The sequence below is a fragment of the Ambystoma mexicanum genome, chromosome 8 (genome assembly GCF_040938575.1).
Source record: "Ambystoma mexicanum isolate Mex_15411 chromosome 8, UKY_AmexF1_1, whole genome shotgun sequence".
NCBI lineage: Eukaryota > Metazoa > Chordata > Amphibia > Caudata > Ambystomatidae > Ambystoma > Ambystoma mexicanum.
Genome location: NC_090929.1, coordinates 1,702,444,193 through 1,702,461,415, shown reverse-complemented (window position 1 = coordinate 1,702,461,415; position 17,223 = coordinate 1,702,444,193).

The following is a 17,223-nucleotide window of genomic DNA, read 5'->3' as shown; positions in this document are numbered from 1 at the left end:
TGCACTTTTTAAGGAGCCTGTGTGCTTCATTTTTCAGATAGTTGTTTTCATCACTCATTTTAGTTATTACCTCCTGCATGTCGCACATTTGCATTTGGCATTCATTGAATTCTTTGTTTCTCTTGTCTTTTTCTTGAATCATTATAACCATTTCTTGCTCTGCACCTTGGAGATCACTTTCTTTTTCAAAATGTTCTTTTTGTAAAATCTGCATTTCTGAAACAATCTCATCTTTATCCTGTCTAATGTGGTCCACTAAGGCTTTTAAGTGTACCAATTTTTGCTCACTGTCCTCAAATTGTTTCTTGCTTTTGGACAACTGAGCATCAAAATCTCTGCATTTTAATTGCATGTCTTTTTGGCATACATCCAATTCTGCTCTTAACATCTCCTCTTTTTTGCTTGCCCCATCTAAATCAGTCTTTAACCTGTTAATTAGCTGGTTAGCATTTTCTTGCATTCGCAGGGACCTATTCAAAATAAACCAGATCTTGGCGCATAGCCGTATTAAACAGTCTTTCTCTGCAGTTTTATTGGCTGCATTCAATAACCTTGTTAGGCAGACCTGAATTATGTTGCCTTCTGCAAAAATATTGTCTAGTTTTTCTTTCTGCACTTCACCCTGAATGCGGTCATGCCATTCCAAGGTACTGTTCGATGACCACGTCCCATGTGCAAACAACTTTGCCTCTAAATATTGCACTAGGTCTGAGAATGTGGTTTCCCTTTGTGACATTCTGAAATTCGTTTTTAGTAACACACTATTATAAAATGGGTTCCCTTAATGTACAGATGGCAGTGTGAGACACACTTGCCACGCCCAGTAGGTGCTCTGTGATCACTTTCCCGGCCTGCAACGCACCATAAATATGTAGGGTATTTTGTATAGATCTGGGGCCTAGCTGTATTTTCTTACCGCCAAAATGAAAATAATTCAGTAATAATCACTCTTTGCATTCGGATTAGATTTGGTATATAGTACTATAGTATACATACATTATTTCAGCACACGGATACATTTAGTGGTATACATTATGTTGGTATGCGTTATTGGTGGTATTTATGGGTGAGCATAAATCCTTTGTTTTATATATGTGACCACAATATCCAGAACCCCTTATTTTTGTTTAGTTTGTTCGTGTGATCACTAGAGAGACCTCAGGCTTGCATTTCAGAAACACCACATTTCCAATTGGAGTGCCACCATGGGCTGTTCTCACTGATTTATCTACGACAGCAAGCTAAATGTGGTATTTATCACCAACTTATTTACGTTTGGTGAGCTATGTCCAGGGCCTCTCTTTCTGCCGACTCATAGACCTTCGGCAGCCGGCTATTTCATCTTGTTATTATTATGTTCCATTCAGTAAACACACACACACTCATACACTGAATGGATTCATGCACACAGCTACTGCCATGTCTTATCTTTTAGCAACTTTTAAAAATGACAATTGCACTGTGCAAAGATCTTCCCATATTACCAGTGTTATAATGATAGATGCACAAAGGACAAGATAAAAATTAAACACACTTACCGCCTGCTTTCAGATAATTGTTTTGTATTATAAAACTTGCATTTCAACACGAGCGTACTCTTTTTTTTACAGAAATAAATGGAAAACTCACAGTAATAACATTATCTGTAACAAAATGAAAAGAGAGTGGCGAGGAACAAGAATTCAATTTGCAACATTAAACATGTGTTTAAAACACAGGAATCTCCTCTCCTACTCTGACTGAATATTTTCGCACACATACGCACAGCCCCCACACTTCAGCGAGATAATTACCAGGCTTGTTCAGCATGTATCTTCTTTGGCTGGTCGCCTTCTGGAGGGGTTCACCCAGCAAGGACAAGCATTTGCTGTCACTCAAACTGGGACTTGTTGACTGGAAATCCCAGCCTCTGTAGCAGTATTGAATCTGCTTTAGGAATCAGGCATCCCCAGCTATCAACCCAGTCCTTCTCCGAGCTGTGTCAAGATGTCGTCTGCCTAGCTTCTTCCCCGAGATTATACAAGAAAACTCTGGTTACCTCCTAGCAAAGGATCCTAACCAATAAAATTCTAACATGTCCTATCCACCCTCTGCACACAATAGAAATCTTTTCCAGTAAGCAACTGTAACAAAACTGATTTCCTGCTATTCAAATCCTTGCTTCCTGCAAATACTGTGGACAAAGCAGCACAGAAAAACAAGAAGAAAAAAAAATCTGCACACAGTCTGAAATGAGTTTCAGCCTGCCTCATTTTGCAGTGGAGAACACATTATATTAGTAAGAAGTTAGAATCATGTTAGTACGGTTAATTATATTAGTTCATTAATCTTCAAATGTGTCTCTTGCAACATAGGCATTTCACATGAAAAGAAAAACAAAACTGTGTGCATTTTGAATATGAAAAATAAAATGCGCTTTTAAATGAGAAAATGGTTTGTTTTTAACCTGTGTAGCCTGTCTTCATTTACATATCCATATGTTGCACTGGCAACACATAGCTTGAAGCAATTGCATCAAACCCATGCAGTGGCGCTGCATAAAAAAAATGCTCAATAGCACATGTCTTGCTGTACCACATTATATCAATGCACCAAATCCATGCAGTGGCGCTGCACTTCAAAAAAACACGCTTTACATTGATCCTGTGCAGTGGTGCTGCGCTCTGTGCTCCCAAAACACGCTAAACAATCCTACAGCCTGGGGGGATGAGAAACCTGCCTTCCTTTGCAGGGCCCTGTGGGGATTAGAACTCGCCTTCCTTTGCAGGGTCTGCAGGGATGTGAACCCACCTTCCTTTGCAGGGTCTGTGGGGATGAGAACCCGCCTTACTTTGCAGGGCCCTGTAGGGATGAGAACCTGCCTTCCTTTGCAGGGCCCCATGGGAATGAGAACCTGCCTTCCTTTGCAGGGCCCAGTGGGGATGAGAACCCGCCTTCCTTTGCAGGGCCCAGTGGGGAATGAGAACGCGGCTTCCTCTGCAGGGCCCTGTGGGGATTAGAGCCTGCCTTCCATTGCAGGGCCCTGTGGGTATGAGAATCCGCCATCCTTTGCAGGGTCTGTGGGGATGAGAACCTGCCTTCCTTTGCAGGGCCCTGTGGGGATGACAACCCGCCTTCCTTTGCAGGGCCCTGTGGGGATGAGAACCTGCCTTCCTTTGCAGGGCCTGTGGGGATGAGAACCCACCTTCCTTTGCAGGGCCTGTGGTGATGGAACCCACCTTCCTTTGCAGGGCCCTGTGGGGATGAGAACCTTCCTTACTTTGCAGAGCCCTGTGGGGAGGAGAACCTGCCTTCCTTTCCAGGTTCTGTGGAGATGAGAACCTGCCTTCCTTTGCAGGGCCTGTGGGATTGAGAACCTGCCTCCCTTTGCAGGGCCTGTGGGGATGAGAACCTGCCTTCCTTTGCAGGGCCTGTGGTGATGAGAACCTGCCTTCCTTTGCAGGGCCTGTGAGGATGAGAACCTGCCTTCCTTTGCAGGGCCTGTGGGGATGAGAACCTGCCTTCCTTTGCGGGGCCCTGTGAGGATGAGAACCTGCCTTCCTTTGCAGGGCCCTGTGGGGATGACAAGCCGCCTTCCTTTGCAGGGCCCTGTGGGAATTACAACCCGTCTTCCTTTGCAGGGCCTGTGGGGATGAGAACCCATCTTCCTTTGCAGGGCCTGTTGTGATGAGAACCCGCCTTCCTTTGCAGGGCCCCGTGGGGATGAGAACCTGCCTTCCTTTGCAGGGCCTGTGGGATTGAGAACCTGCCTCCCTTTGCAGGGCCTGTGGGGATGAGAACCTGCCTTCCTTTGCGGGGCCTGTGGGGATGAGCACCGCCTTCCTTTGCAGGGCCCTGTGGGGATGAGAACCCGCCTTCCTTTGCAGGGACTGTGGGGATGAGCACCTGCCTTACTTTGCGGGGCCCTGTGTGGATGAGAACCTGCCTTCCTTTGCAGGGCCTGTGGGGATGAGAACCTGCCTTCCTTTGCGGGGCCCTGTGGGGATGACAAGCCGCCTTCCTTTGCAGGGCCCTGTGGGAATTACAACCCGTCTTCCTTTGCAGGGCCTGTGGGGATGAGAACCCACCTTCCTTTGCAGGGCCTGTTGTGATGAGAACCCGCCTTCCTTTGCAGGGCCCCGTGGGGATGAGAACCTGCCTTCCTTTGCAGGGCCTGTGGGATTAAGAACTTGCCTCCCTTTGCAGGGCCTGTGGGGATGAGAACCTGCCTTCCTTTGCGGGGCCTGTGGGGATGAGCACCGCCTTCCTTTGCAGGGCCCTGTGTGGATGAGAACCTGCCTTCCTTTGCAGGGCCCTGTGGGGATGACAACCCGACTTCCTTTGCAGGGCCTGTGGGGATGAGAACCCACCTTCCTTTGCAGGGCCTGTGGTGATGAGAACCTGCCTTCCTTTGCAGGGCCTGTGAGGATGAGAACCTGCCTTCCTTTGCAGGGCCTGTGGGGATGAGAACCTGCCTTCCTTTGCGGGGCCCTGTGAGGATGAGAACCTGCCTTCCTTTGCAGGGCCTGTGGGGATGAGAACCTGCCTTCCTTTGCGGGGCCCTGTGTGGATTAGAACCTGCCTTCCTTTGCAGGGCCCTGTGGGAATTACAACCCATCTTCCTTTGCAGGGCCTGTGGGGATGAGAACCCACCTTCCTTTGCAGGGCCTGTTGTGATGAGAACCGGCCTTCCTTTGCAGGGCCCCGTGGGGATGAGAACCTGCCTTCCTTTGCAGGGCCTGTGGGATTGAGAACCTGCCTCCCTTTGCAGGGCCTGTGGGGATGAGAACCTGCCTTCCTTTGCGGGGCCTGTGGGATTGAGAACCTGCCTTCCTTTGCAGGGCCTGTGGGATTGAGAACCTGCCTCCCTTTGCAGGGCCTGTGGGGATGAGAACCTGCCTTCCTTTGCGGGGCCCTGTGGGGAGGAGAACCTGCCTTCCTTTGCAGGGCCCTGTGGGGATGACAAGCCGCCTTCCTTTGCAGGGCCCTGTGAGAATTACAACCCGACTTCCTTTGCAGGGCCTGTGGGGATGAGAACCCACCTTCCTTTGCAGGGCCTGTGGTGATGAGAACCCACCTTCCTTTGCAGGGCCCTGTGGGAATGAGAACCTGCCTTCCTTTGCGGGGCCTGTGGGGATGAGAACCTGCCTTCCTTTGCAGGGCCCTGTGGGGATGACAAGCCGCCTTCCTTTGCAGGGCCTGTGGGATTGAGAACCTGCCTTCCTTTGCGGGGCCTGTGGGGATGAGAACCTGCCTTCCTTTGCGGGGCCTGTGGGGATGAGAACACGCCTTCCTTTGCAAGGCCCTGTGGGGCTTCCTTTGCAGGGCCTGTGGGGATGGGAACTTGCCTTCCTTTGCAGGGCCTGTGCGGATGAGAACCTGCCTTCCTTTCCAGAGTCTGTGACTCATATACGGTCAGACTTCAGCCGGGCATTAGAGACCTACTAACAACTTCTCCTACATTTACATTCCTTTTCCTGTGTTTTCTATACCCAATTACATGGGATATATTTTTTTTTACAAGCAAAATTCACTGTTAAAAAGTGCATATGGATGTTTAACAACGTATGTCATCTGTAAAAATGTTACACTGAATTGCCAATAGAACTATTTGTTTGTTTATTACAACGGTTACTTCGCACTGTTATATATATATCAAAACTTAATATACTTTGCAAAAAAAGAAAAAGCATCAGCTAAAATTAATAAATGCTGACACGTTCTTACTAATTCGAGATATGTGTTTTTCAGTAGCAAACATGTGTTTTCTTCAAATCATGGTTGCCCCAATCACATGGGCACCCATAAGGGTTTAAAAACCAGTGTGCACTTGATGTATTGTGTGCACCCTTTTTTGACTCATAGAGGGCAGGACAAACCCCATTGTTATAGTGTGGGGATGAGAACCTGCCTTCCTTTGCAGGGCCCTGTGGGGATGAGAACCTGCCTTCCTTTGCAGGGCCTGTGGGGGTGAGAGCCCGCCTTCCTTTGCAGGGCCCTGTGGGGATGAGAACCTGGCTTCCTTGCAGGGTCTGTGGGGATGAGAACCTGCCTTCCTTTGCAGGGCCTGTTGTGATGAGAACCCGCCTTCCTTTGCAGGGCCCCGTGGGGATGAGACGCTGCCTTCCTTTGCACGGCCTGTGGGGATGAGAACCTGCCTTCCTTTGCAGGGCCTGTTGTGATGAGAACCCGCCTTCCTTTGCAGGGCCCCGTGGGGATGAGAACCTGCCTTCCTTTGCAGGGCCCTGTGGGGAGGAGAACCTGACTTCCTTTGCAGGGTCTGTGGGGATGAGAACCCGCCTTCCTTTGCAGGGTCTGTGGGGATGAGAACCCGCCTTCCTTTGCAGGGCTTGTGGGGATGAGAACCTGCCTTCCTTTGCAGGGCCTGTGGGGATGAGAACCTGCCTTCCTTTGCAGGGCCCTGTGGGGAGGAGAACCTGACTTCCTTTGCAGGGCCATGTGGGGAGGAGAACCTGCCTTCCTTTGCAGGGTCTGTGGGGATGAGAACCCGCCTTCCTTTGCAGGGCTTGTGGGGATGAGAACCTGCCTTCCTTTGCAGGGCCTGTGGGGATGAGAACCTGCCTTCCTTTGCAGGGCCCCGTGGGGATGAGAACCTGCCTTCCTTTGCAGGGCCCTGTGGGGAGGAGAACCTGACTTCCTTTGCAGGGTCTGTGGGGATGAGAACCCGCCTTCCTTTGCAGGGTCTGTGGGGATGAGAACCCGCCTTCCTTTGCAGGGCTTGTGGGGATGAGAACCTGCCTTCCTTTGCAGGGCCTGTGGGGATGAGAACCTGCCTTCCTTTGCAGGGCCCTGTGGGGAGGAGAACCTGACTTCCTTTGCAGGGCCATGTGGGGAGGAGAACCTGCCTTCCTTTGCAGGGTCTGTGGGGATGAGAACCCGCCTTCCTTTGCAGGGCTTGTGGGGATGAGAACCTGCCTTCCTTTGCAGGGCCTGTGGGGATGAGAACCTGCCTTCCTTTGCAGGGCCCTGTGGGGCTTCCTTTGCAGGGCCTGTGGGGATGGGAACTTGCCTTCCTTTGCAGGGCCTGTGGGGATGAGAACCCGCCTTCCTTTGCAGGGCCCCGTGGGGATGAGAACCTGCCTTCCTTTGCAGGGCCCTGTGGGGATGACAACCTGCCTTCCTTTGCAGGGTCTGTGGGGATGAGAACCTGCCTTCCTTTGCAGGGCCTGTGGGGATGAGAACACGCCTTCCTTTGCAGGGCCCTGTGGGGATGAGAACCTGCCTTCCTTTGCAGGGCCTGTTGTGATGAGAACCCGCCTTCCTTTGCAGGGCCCCGTGGGGATGAGAACCCGCCTTCCTTTGCAGGGCCTGTGGGGATGAGGACCTGCCTTCCTTTGCGGGGCCCTGTGGAGATGAGAACCTGCCTTCCTTTTCAGGGTCTGTGGGGAAGAGAACCTGCCTTCCTTTGCAGGGTTTGTGGGGATGAGAACCTGGCTTCCTTTGCAGGGTCTGTGGGGATGAGAACCTGCCTTCCTTTGCAGGGCCTGTGGGGATGAGAACCTGCCTTCCTTTGCAGGGCCTGTTGTTATGAGAACCCACCTTCCTTTGCAGGGCCTGTGGGGATGAGAGCCTGCCTTCCTTTGCAACGCCCTGTGGGGATGAGAACTCGCCTTTCTTTGCAGGGCCCTGTGGGGGAGGAGAATCCGCCTTCCTTTGCAGGGCCCTCTGGGGAAGAGAACCTGCATTCCTTTGCACGGCCTGTGGGGATGAGAACCTGCCTTCCTTTACAGGGCCTGTTGTGATGAGAACCCGCCTTCCTTTGCAGGGCCCCGTGGGGATGAGAACCCGCCTTCCTTTGCAGGGCCTGTGGGGATGAGAACCTGCCTTCCTTTGCAGGGCCCTGTGGGGATGAGAACCTGCCTTCCTTTGCAGGGCCCCGTGGGGATGAGAACACGCCTTCCTTTGCAGGGCCTGTGGGGATGAGAACCTGCCTTCCTTTGCAGGGCCCTGTGGGGATGAGAACCCGCCTTCCTTTGCAGGGCCTGTGGGGATGAGAGCTCCCCTTTCTTTGCAGGGCCTGGTCTACTTCGAATCCCCTACGTTTTCCAGCCATGAATCTCTGAGAGCCTTTGAGAGGTTCAGAAACCTCAGCGGCTTGACTTTCCCTCAAATTGGTTCCAACATGAAATATTATGGCAGAGAAACATCTTGAAAGTGAAGAGGCATGTAGTAGAAGATCATGGGAAGACAGGCAATAACATTAGTTATTATTCAATTTAAAAGTATACAGAAATGTGCCAGTTCCCGAATCGTCGTACTCTCCTTTTCGGTTGGCTACGCCCCCATGCCTGGTGGGAAATATCACAATCACAGTGTAGAGGAGCAGCCGAATGCCTCTGCAGGAAGTCCCACCCCCCCCCCCACTACCTGTATGTTGGAAACCTGAAACTGCACCATGCTTGCCACCAGTAGTTGTGACTATACCGCAATGAGTGTTCGAGGAAAGGTATCCACTGAGAAAGCCCTACCATATGTATGCATGAAGAGATGACAATGGATGGAATATGAAAACAAGGGAAAGAGAAGCTGGTGATGTCACCAGAAGTGAGAGTGACGCACTAAGAAGATAAGAAGAAGAAGATGTATGGACCTCATAGAAACTGATGACGAAATAAGGAATCAAGTGAACGTTATTATGCAGAAAAGAAGATTACATGCATGTGTGACACGCTGCAGAAAATGCAAGTCGTTCAATGAATGTACAGATGCAGCAATGCAAGTAGATTAAGTAATCTTAGAAACTGGCTATACATAGTGAATAGACTGCTGACGAAGCCGCCATTGTATAGTGTCTGAACATCGGTGCCACACATTTTAGTAAGTTCAAACCCACAGAGAAAGAAGGATCAAGAGCTGTGTGTGTGTTGCAGCAAAGAATTAGCTAGAAATCGCGGACTTGAAGGGGGAGGCTGTTTGACCTGGTATCAAAGCTGAAGCAGCCAGGAACTGGTTATCTATCGATGAAGAACAGAAACCGTGAGATGCTGAATCATCCTGTGTTAAGGTGCAAAGAAAGAACACCATGAGTGCCAAGTTTATTAATTCAAGACAATGAAATGCTGCAAAATGGGCCAAAATACGGTCTCCTGTCACGTGAGCCAAGGTTGGAAATAGGAATTGGGCGTGCAGACCACAACTATGATAAGCGTGTGCCTGTACTCCCTTTTATTCCCAAGAGAAGAGAATCTACTGAAAGGCCAAGTTCAAAGACAGCCTTGATGGCAGAAGACATGGGCGATGAGAGATGTGGGGCTAATTGGGTGGGAATCAAAGTCATGTCCACCTCCCGTCAACAGGGTATGAGCTTACGTGCTGCTAAGGAGCTGAATGTTCCAGACATGGAACGAGTGTGCCATCCAAGTGTGAGGAGGAGCCAAAAGCCTCTACCAGACCCACCCCTAACCTGCCTATATGTTGGGAGCCAGAGATAGGGAGAAGGGTGACACCTGCAATGATGCCAATAACACGAGCGTCCTTTGAAGCAAAATACCCATTGAGGAAGCCATTCTTTATGTATCCACAGAGAGCTGATAGTCTCTTAGGGAAGATGACCGAAGAACGTGAGAAAATGAATGAAAGAGCAGATTGGTGGTGTCACAACACGTAAACGTGACACTGAGAAATGGGAGTAGTGGAGAAATTAAAGAGAACATATGGAACCTGATGACAAAGTAAAAGAATCGAGTAACCTCTTACGTACAACATAAAGATTACACGTGTGAAGAGCACAGAAGAAAATGCAAGCCATTTTACAATTGTACAGAGCCAGTAACACAAGCAGACTATGTGATCGTAGAAGCTAACTTTATGTAGTGTATAGATTGCAGGTGGTGCCGCCAAGGTATATATATAGTATAAGAAATCTGGATGTTCCACATCGTGCTTTGAGCAAACTGGGATCTCATGGACGAAAAAGTCTGAAATTATGTCGCAGTTGATAAACAGTGGCCAATGAGCAAGAAAGAATCAAGGAGGCTTGTCTCGCTCTGTGTCAGGAGGGCCAGGGCAGCCGAGAACTGGTTGTCTATTCAAAGGATACAATTAATACAAAGAATGAGCCCAACTCCTGCCATGGCGCAGTGGTGAGACAAGTGCCAAGTTTGATTTGTTTTAATACCATTTAATATTGAATTGAAGCTCGAAGCGTGGTCTTCAGACACGTGACCAAGATGGAAACAGACTCAAGCAGATGACGTTGAGGCAAGCAGATGCAAGTATACCCATACTCCCTAATATTCTCAGGAGTTGTGGAGCCTACAAGGCCATGTTCAAAGGCTAATTGACTGACAAAGCGTAAGAGTGATGATGGATGTCAGGCTAATTGGGTAAGTACCGCTTGGCCGTGTGCTCTGGACCTTTCTGTCTGCATTTGCTGCTCATTGAGGACTTCACAAGCTGCAACGTTTGTGATTTACAGCGTTTTCCCCAGCGTTTTGAGTGACATTTTACAAAAAAGAAACGCCCACTGTGGGGATTGGTTGTTGGGTTTTTCCTGAGCTGCTTGGGTATATCAGCCAGTTTGCACGCGCACAGCGCACGCGCACACGAGCAAGTACTCGTAAGTACCGCTTAGCCGTGTGCTCTGGACCTTTCTGTCTGCATTTGCTGCTCATTGAGGACCTCACAAGCTGCAACGTTCGTGATTTACAGCGTTTTCCCCAGCATTTTGAGTGACATTTTACAAAAAAGAAACGCCCACTGTGGGGATTGGTTGTTGGGTTTTTCCCAAGCTGCTTGGCTATATCAGCCAGTTTGCACGCACACTGCGCGCACGCAAACGAGCAAGTACTCGTAAGTACCGCTTGGCCGCGCAGCCGCAGTTAAGCTTACTTCCTTTTTCATCTAGAACATTGTAAGCTGACACCCACCATACCTTTCTGTTAAAGAAGACAGGTTGAGAACACGTTTATTTATCCTGATTGCCTGTTGTTAGTTGCCTATTTAAATCGTTTGCCTTGCTCTTTTGGGGAAGTACTTTGCTGTGTTTTATATTGTTACTTTTTGTTTTTTGCACTTACTCAGGCATTGATAAACAAATTACAGCTACACCTGGGTTCAAGCAATTGCAAGTGCCATTACAACCTAAATCAGTATCTTTCGCGCCTTTACCTCAATTGCCTCACCAAACAGACCCTTGTGTGCCTCACACTATAACTGATGAACTTAGGAAAAGAGTGGACGATTATTTAGCCACTAATCTTGCAAAAACGTTTGCTCAAATTGTGGGTCAGTCTCATTGTTCGCCTAATGTTGCACAAGGTGCTTGTAATCTGCCAGACTCTACTTTTCCTAACAAATTTTCTAATCCTAGGGATAAGCAGTTGCAAAAGAATGCTTGGCCACAAGATTGCCCTAATATTCCTACTACTCCAAAATGGCCTACCGGTAAATTTGAAACTCGGCTCCCCTCACGTCATTTACACCCACAACGTGCAAAGTTTCACACGTTGATTTTAAAATGCAGAGAGGGAGAGTACCCCGTGAATGACCTAAATCGGCAAAGTCTGCTGAATATATTTGGTGAATTAGAAGATCTGTCCAACATCTCCTCGTCCAACATAGATCAGATCGAATTTCTAACTGATTCACCACTTTCGATAGTCAGACTCTGGATTCCATCAGGCGTGGTTTGGCACTCAATATGGCGCAATAAAATGCTCCTATTTGACATGGGCTTCTTGCTAGCTGAAGACCCGGAACATGCCACACCAAAATCTAAATTACATACTACATTGCCTAAGATCTATCAAGGATCGCGTCGAGAAACCAGAGAGAATTGGGTGTCTGAGAGCGCACAACAATAACAACTAAAATGCACTATTCAAGCCAAATTAAGTATTGTTTCCTGGAATTCCAGAGGTCACAGCCATTTGTCGAATTCATTTAGAGACATGTGTGATTCTTACCACATCATAGCGTTGCAAGAGACTTGGTTAACCAAATCCCCACTCTGGGACAACTATGAATTGTCCCTAATCCCAGCAATTCCGACAGGTGGTAGACCATCCTCAGGATTATTGGTGGCTGCAAATATTAAAGCTGGCTTCAATATTTTTCCATGGGCTTCTGTAGGACCACACATACAGCTAGTCAAGATCACTCATGGTGCATTCGTTTTAGCTGTGATTAATATTTATAGAAATGTGGTTAGCATGCCCGATGAAACCTTTTTTTCTGGTCTTAGAGACATCCTACAGCTTATCACATTGGACAACTCAATAACATATACCATCCTCCTGGGTGATCTAAATTTAGATTGCTGGAAGCTTGGCTCTCATAACCAAGCAGCGCAAAAGTGGATGGCATTGATGAGTGAGCGAAATTACCATATGGTAAATGGTTCCGTGGAGGGAGACGTTCCAGCGCACTATACATGGCATCACGCCTCACTCACGAGCAAAATTGATTACATCTTTGTGGATGTCAAACTATTCCAAAAGATTGAATTATTATTGATCAAAGATCACTCCAACAGTGATCATAGTCTGCTGTTCCTTTATATCAATCTAGCTATGACATCTAAGACAAGCAATACCTATTATTGTGGACGCATGGACGTCAATAACTCGTGCTCACGCCTCAGATGGAACGCAAACAAACTGAATGAGTTTGACCATTTGATTACTGCCAACCTTAACGCATTTGGTAGAAATGAGTATACAGATTTGCTAGGATCCTTTGTCCAAACAGGCACAATTCCCCATCATAACATCATTAGACATCCGCATGCCTTTGATCCCACTATCAGAAAAAGAAGAGCAGAATACAGGTTGATCAAAAAACAAATTCTTATGTCTACATCGGCACTTAAATGGGTGGAACTAAAATCAGCCAAATGTAAATATAAGAACTGGCTGCGTGCCCGAAAATCAATTCTATTGCAGCAAGATAGCGAAGCCATGGCACTGGCAATGCGCAACAAAAATTCTTCTGGCATGTGGTACTTGTTAAACAATCATACTTGTCATCAGCAGGCAGATGCACAGCTCAATGGAGTCTCGGAGCAAGCTTGGGTCAATCATTTCACAAGTCTTTATGCTGACCAAAAGTTTGCTGAATGTGTCTATGAATCAGTTTCCACCTCATCCTGGCACATGGAAGCCTCGCATGAAACGATCTACAACATCATTCAAAAGATCAGTTCATCGAGGGCAGAAGGTCCAGATGGGTTATCGAATCAAATGTTCAAAACACATCCGCAGATATGGGCTCATATATTGTCAACAATTTTTAAAGATATACTACACACACGTTCCATCCCGTTGTCTTGTAGGTGTTCTATAATAATTCCCATCTTTAAAAAGGGTGATCGATCTGTCCCGGCGAATTATCGCCCTATCGCGTTGCTCGACGCCCCTGGCAAGATCTTTACTTCGCGAATTCAATATCTGGACAAAGACCTGTCATCTTCGTGACACCAACCAAACGGGGTTTGTAGCTGGTATGGGAACGAACATTAATTTGTTGACCCTGAATGCTATCTATAAAAGCTCAATGTCAGGAGACCAAACAACAGGTCTTTTTTGCTTTCATTGACCTCAATGCTGCTTTCGATTCGGTCAGCCGTCTCCTCTTGGTTAATAAACTAAGAAGAGACAACTGCCCGATCGCATTGCAAGATATTATCTATTCATTGCACTACGCAACATCGGTCAGAATTCGAATCACCCTAGATGGACTACTGTCAAGGAAAATCCCTACATTTAGGGGTTTAAAGCAGGGGTGCTCGTTGGCCTCCGCTGTCTTCAACTACTATATACATGATGTTAAAGAACCACTGTCAAAGGTAATTTCGGACTCCCTCAAGTTGAATAACCAACAAATTCAATCTCTTATGTATGCCGACGACGTGGTTCTAATTTCTAGGTCTCAAGTCGTACTACAGCGCTTACTTGACGTGTTTCAGGAGTATGTCAAACTGAACGAACTTTTGATCAATTCTACGAAAACTCAGATTGTACAATACTCCCCTAGACGCGCAGGACCATCGTCGTTTGTCTGGACCATTGGTTCTACCCCTATTGGGATAGTACATGACTATACCTACTTGGGCATGACCTATGATGGGAATCTGAAAGCTCATGGTCAGTTAGAGCGGGTGGAGAATAAGTTAACATCAGCTACTTCCAAGCACGCATTGTTATGCATAAATATGGTAAATTTTCTATTCTACCGGCTTGGCATTTTTGGACAAAATAAATCGTCCCAATATTACTTTATGGTCTTGAATCCTTGTCAACTTAATCCCCATTTAAATGTCCTCAATGGGAAGCTTCATTCTGGCGTTCAGTGCTCCACCTGCCACAATGTACACCAATACCCTGGGTGATATATGACCTGGGGCTGCTTTCCCTTTGGGCGCATCGCAGCTGGCGCCTGTGTTCATTATTCAGGAAATGCTTGCGATCCACTACTGACAATGTATTGTTAAAAATTCTTTCAAACTATGAGCCTCATTACACAGTAGGCGGTAAGGGTTTACCGGTACCGGTATTTTACCGGTACCGGTAAATCCTTACCGCCTTACTACGAGGTCCCTTTGCGGGTTGGGGAATTTAACGCCTGCTTTCTGCAGGTGTTAAAAACCAAACCGCAAAGGGACCAGTGGAGCTAATTACGGTACCGCAATTTGCGGTACCGTAATTAGCGCCTTCCCCATTCCCATAGAGCCCTATGGGGCAAAAATGGGAATGGGGAAGGGCAATGGTGGAAGGGGGAATTACCGCTTCGCCAACCTTGGAATGGGGTGGTAATTCCCCTTTCCACCAAGGCGGTGCCGGCATTTTACCGGCATGAACCATGGCGCTAATAGCACCATGGTTCTCCGCCTACCGTGTAATGAGGCCCTATGTCTTTTCAGCTAAACATGTGTTTGTGAATACTTGGTTGAACAAAGTCTATCATATTCTTGCAAAGGCAGACATAACAATTGACTTATTGTTATCCAACCCCGATAAAGCAAAACTAAAGATTCAGCAGACTGATTGGATTAACACCTGTGAACTCTGCCTAACCTATAGTGATGGTGATATGGCCCGCTTTCCTCCAAAAAAAGTGGGTGTGTTGCCTCCCTATTTAATACAATGTCCATCTCCCAAATATCGTAATGGCATATTACGCCTCCGCCTTAACCTGTGGATAACGGGTGAACTAAAAGTAAGGCGCGGGCTTGCGCCGGTGGATAAAAATTCCTGTCGCTTTTGCAAAATTGACTCAGTCCCCGAGACCCTTGTTCACCTAATCACAGAATGCCCAATGTTAAGACCTAAACGAGAACTCATATTCACCAGACATTGTGAATATTTGGGGAATTTATCCTATTCTGAGTGTTGGGGGGTCCTACTGGGATGTAACAATCTGGCAATTCAACTTGCTGCTATTAATTTTCTTGTTAGCTTGAACCTAGATGACAATAACTGACAATGTGTATATTACTAATGTAAGCAATGCCTCCATAGGTACTAATAGTTTAATTGTTTGTCTGTTTGTTTGTTTGCTGTTGATTGGATGCTGCTTGTACATTTATTTATTTTATTTCATGTGTTTAAATTCTATCTAAATTACGATATTAATGTAACTATGAAAACATGTAATTTTTTTAAGTAACATTTTATGTATCTTGTATATGAAAAGTAATATGAATTTTTCTGTATCATTTTGAAAGGTTGATTAATTTCAGCCAAATCAAATAAAAAAATAAATAAATAAAAAAATTGGGTGGAAAGCTATGGTCAAGACCAGCCCACCAGCACCAGGGTTGCCTGCTAGTGTGCTTCTAGCGTGTGTGGAACATTACAGAGGGGTGCAAGGGTGCCAATCAACTATAGAGGGCTACGTAGCAAAGAGCTCTATAGTTTGAGAACCAATTGATCGTCGTGTATTTTGTGACGATGTAGATGACTTGCACCAGAGGAGGGCTTAGGTGTCATGATCTCTGCTTCCAAAAGGTCAGGGTTTTCCCAACTCCCTTGGAAGCAGATCCATAACCCAGGTTCCGAGTGCCAACCAGTCCCAATTGGGACCTTTTGGACCCAGTCCTGGCGCCAGTGGCACCAGGCTCATAAATATGCCCAGTCCCAGCGCTGGAAGCGCCGGGCTCATAATGCTTGGGTGGACTTACCTGCAGCAGACCATGCTGCTTACTTGCCTGCCAGTTGAGTCTCTGATCCTCTTCTGTTTGGAACTACTTTTCCTGTTGGGTGGGGCTGGAGCCACTCCCTAGGTTCAGAACACTGGAACTCTTCTGGAAAGCAGGAACTCTTTTCTTACCTAGGCGTGGCTGTGGAAGGAGACATCTAAGCACTACAGGAGGCTATTTAATCCACACCCGATGGATGAATCTTGCTTTGCGTTATTCTGCATCCTCAGCAGCAGAACGCTCATCGTGTCTTCTGCATCTGATCCTGGGCCTAAGGAAAAAGGCTTACCATTCTGAATCCAGTCTTCAGCAACACCTATAAAGACAAGAAAGAACAGGTTAGCATTACGGTCTTCAGTGACAGCTCTTCACTTACCTGGTCCATCGGCTGTCACCAACGCCTCGCGCTGCATTCCGGCATCTGAAAGACAAAGGCTTACCTACTCTTCGTGCGCTCGGAGGTCTTCACACTGCATTCCGGCATCTGAAAGACAAAAGCTTACCAACTCTTCGCACGCTCCGGAGGCCTTCGGCGCTGCATCCCGCATCTGAAAGACAAAACAAGGTGCGTTTAAAGACATTGGGGAACTTTAATACTCACGTGCCATTACTCCTTTCCACATCTAACCCAGTGGGTATTCCGGCACCCTGCAGCCGCCCCGAACTTGTACCTGCAAAATAAAAAGACAGTTAGAGCGCATCGTGAAGCAGGCAACAAGCGCTTACTTACGTGCTTCCAGGCGCTTCTATTCATCACACGGGCTTCATCTTCAACTCACTTCAGCCCGCCATCCGCCATCGCCGGAACCCTGCAAAACAAGAGACATCATTACTAAAGACTTTAAAGACATTAGAATTACTCGAAACTTACCGTTCGTGCAGTAAACGACGGACAGCAGTCCTCTGAAGTCAAGAGGCCTGCTCCCCTTATCCAGTGAAGAAACTGGTTACAGCACCCTGCCTCGAGGCAGATGGAGAGCACGGCGTTCACTTACCTAAGGTGAGAGCGTTAACCTTTGGGGTTCTACAGGAGAAGAGAAAGGGAAGAAGAGAGAGACATTCAATAACCCAGTTCATTAATCCCA